Genomic DNA, 3,722 nt, shown 5'->3' on the forward strand with positions numbered 1-3,722 from the left:
TAAACAAAGCAAAGTTCAATCCCTCCTGGAGCTTGCATTCTAGTTTGGGGAATTAGACAGTGAACAAATAAGTTTAAAAGTCAGGTATAAGAAATGGTGAAATGCTATGGAAAAACAAACAAGCAAGGAAAGTAGATGGGGCTTGGGGAGATTTTACTAGGGTAGAAGGTGACACTTGAGCAGGGACGTGAAGGAAATGAAGGAGCAAGCCAGGTAGATATCTGGGGAAGAGCATTCCAGACAGTGGAAACAGTATGTGTAAAGGCCCTGAGGTTGGAACATGGCTGTGATATTTGAGGAGGAATATATCAGAAAGTATGTATATACTTATAAAAAAGAGATTTCCTCAGCCTCAAGAGCCCTTGCAGATACCAAAACCTGGGCAGTAACAGGTCTATAGCAGTGACGATTTTGGTTCTAGGTTCATCACTGCCACCATCTCCAACCTCCAGCATGTAGTTAAATTTAACACTTTGTGATCAATCCCCAGGCCTGCTGTTGCTCCTGTGCAGCAGTACAAAAGGCCAGGATGAGGGATGTGATATCCATTTAACCACCAACATCCCCATTAAATTAGCCATGAGAACTAGTGGCTCAGTTAGTTAACCTGAGGGATTGATGGAGTTAAGGCTGAAGTTTGATCTCTCTGATAGAACATTTACATCACACAGAATGCACAGGTAAGCCCAGCCTGACATCTCAGAGATATAATCCATTGGTCTGATGAGAAGTTGTGACTAAAGCCAAGCAAACAAACCAGAAGTGTACTTTGCTTTGAAATGAAACTAATATTTAAAAGTCTGGATTTTTTTTTCAAGGCTAAACTAGAGATTTATAAAAAGGGTTTATCTCATACCTTTTTTAAATAACAGGTTTTCTCCAGATTCATCACCAAAAGTGAAGCATACCTGCTCTGAAAAACAGTATTAAAGCACAGATTTAAAACAGGCACATGGTAGTTCAGCAATTTTATCACTGAACACAGAACATAATGTATACTTCGTCTCTTTATTTATTTATTTTTGTTTGTTTGTTTGTTCGTTTGCAGTATGCGGGCCTCTCACCATTGTGGCCTCTCCCGTTGCGGAGCACAGGCTCCGGACGCGCAGGCCCAGCAGCCATGGCTCACGGGCCCAGCCGCTCAGCGGCATGTGGGATCCTCCCGGACCGGGGCACGAACCTGCATCCCCTGCATCGGCAGGCGGACTCTCAACCACTGCGCCACCAGAGAAGCCCACTTGGTCTCTTTAAATTGGTATGCTCATCCCCAAATAAGTGAGCTCACAATCAAAAATTATAGAACCACTATTAATTATAAGACTCTTACAATAATAGCAGCAAATGGCATTGTTTTCTTCATAATTGCCATATCTGAAACTGTACCAGCATTGCTTCAACCACTGTTCTTAAACCATTTCTTGGTTCACAGTAATAGTGAAAACGGACTTCCCTGTTAACATTTCTACTTTGGTTCTGTTCAGAGTGAGTAAGAAAAATCTAAAGTATGATTCATCTTCAGTAAACCTATTTTTCCCATCAGAAAATAAAACCATTTATTACCAAAGAGCAAATCTTTCCATTTTTTAATTTATTTTTTGTCATTGCCCTTTCTAAAAATTCTCCAGCTCTGTCCTTTTCAAACTCAATCTGATAACTTGGATTAAGGAACTCTATATGCCAAGAGGCTGGCAATTTGGCACATGTGTCAGTATAAATTCAACAGTTTTCATCACCCAAGGACTGCTAAGTTCGACCTTCTTTGAAATAATTTAATTCATGGAATGGAAGCCCATTTAAAAATCAACCAAAGTACAATATCCTCTGAATGGAATTATAAGATTTCTACCCCTCCCCATGTTACAAAAAAAAAAAAAATTATAGAAGACCTCTTTATATACATAAAAGTGAGAGGCAGAATGCTGTACATCTTATTGCAAGCTAAAATATTTTGAAACAGGAAATGGGAGGGAGTTTAGAGGCTTTCAAATTTTGTAGCACCTCATCCCTGGGTAGTGAATTTAAATTTGTGTTATAATAGTCTCTTCCTTCTCAGGTCATTGCCCAGTTTAATTTTTATACATAGTTTATCTATATGACAATAATAATAATAGCTAACATATGTCAGTCATGGTACTATGTGCCAGGGCCAAGCAGAAAAAAAAAAGACAAACTTGAGACATGCCCTCATGGAAACGATAGTATAGGAACAGACATTTGTGATCACTATCTTCATTTTATAGTTGAAGAATCAGAGTCTTAGAAAGGCAGTGACTCGCCTGAGGCCAACTAGCAATAGTACTTGAGCCAGGCCTATCTGCCTCTAAAACCTAGACTTCTCCAACATCTGAATGAATCAAAGCACTGAACAAATTATAAGGGCAGCAGTAAAACCATTCTTCAAGGTCCCCAGACATACTCCAGTTGACCCAAACTGGAGCCAGAAAAATATTCATGGTGTTTCCAGGGTCTGGCCTTGCCTGGTATCTTGAGAACTTTGATGCTATCTCAAAAGCATCAAACACTTTTCCATGTCGATGGACCTCCAGGGTAAACAGGCAACTGAACCACAGAGTTCTGGAGCTCTGAGCCCTAAAGCACAGAAAGTCCCAGAAAGAAGCTCTCACCATTTCTCCTTCTGCCTTCTGTCTTCTAGAAAACTCCTACCAGATGCCAGCCACCCCTGCGGCATGTGGCAAGAATTGTGTTGTTCCCTTCAGAAGTTTCTCGAGACCCATCCCTCATACTCTAATGGATGCCAATATCCCTTTTTCACAGTATCGTCACTTCTCCAGGAGATGCACTCTCAGCATCCCGCTGTAGATCTCCATGCAGACAATAAAGAAACTAACTGAGCAAACCTAAAATACATGGAACAGAAAAGGCCCCTGTATGATTCGACTGAAATGAGCTACTAAACAAATAACCCTTCATAGTATTCAAATAATTTTGACATCAAGTGACCTTATTTCCTGACACATTCTTCCTTGGTGTGGGAGGACTACTTTATTCTTTTGAAATCATATTGTGAAGATTACCTTGAATTCCCATCACAGGGAGTAAGGAAAGCAAGTTGGTTTACCTCCCATTGCTCTGAAGGGATTCCATTGGTCAAAATGACTAATAGGACCAGAATTCATCAAAAAGAATGTCTACATCTTTACAAACTAAAATAAAACAGCATTAAATAGGAACTAAGTGACTCATTTCATGAGTGAGAGACAGTGTTTTAAGGGTTTTTTAAATGTTTATGTCTCCCTCCCCCATTCCAACTTATCTCCACCCAAAACCCCCATTTAATCAAAGGGAATGATTTCCTAACCTTTTCTTCTCCACCTAAAAAGTCTTTCGATATCACACTTCACTTGACCGCAATATGCAGGTGAATTAGAAAGGAGTGGAACTGGAAGCAGATGTCAGGGCTAACAGAATCCGCTCACTTTCAGTTTTCTACCCTAACCTCTCAATCAAGTCAATAAATACATGGTGAGTTTGAATTTGGGCCATGGCACTACACGAGTCTGCCACAGTAATATTCTTTAACTTCATTTCAGAGTCTCAAAATGATGTTATTCGGCCTATTTGTTCAAGAAAAATTAGCATTGGTGGCCTAACAGGAGGCCAAGGTGGCTGGCTGAAGACGAGGCAGTCCTTTCCTATCCAGAGCAATGGTGTTGAGCAGGTGAAGAGGGGCCAGCCGGCTTGCATCTGGATAGGCGTCCGTG

The sequence above is a fragment of the Globicephala melas genome, chromosome 7 (genome assembly GCF_963455315.2).
Source record: "Globicephala melas chromosome 7, mGloMel1.2, whole genome shotgun sequence".
NCBI lineage: Eukaryota > Metazoa > Chordata > Mammalia > Artiodactyla > Delphinidae > Globicephala > Globicephala melas.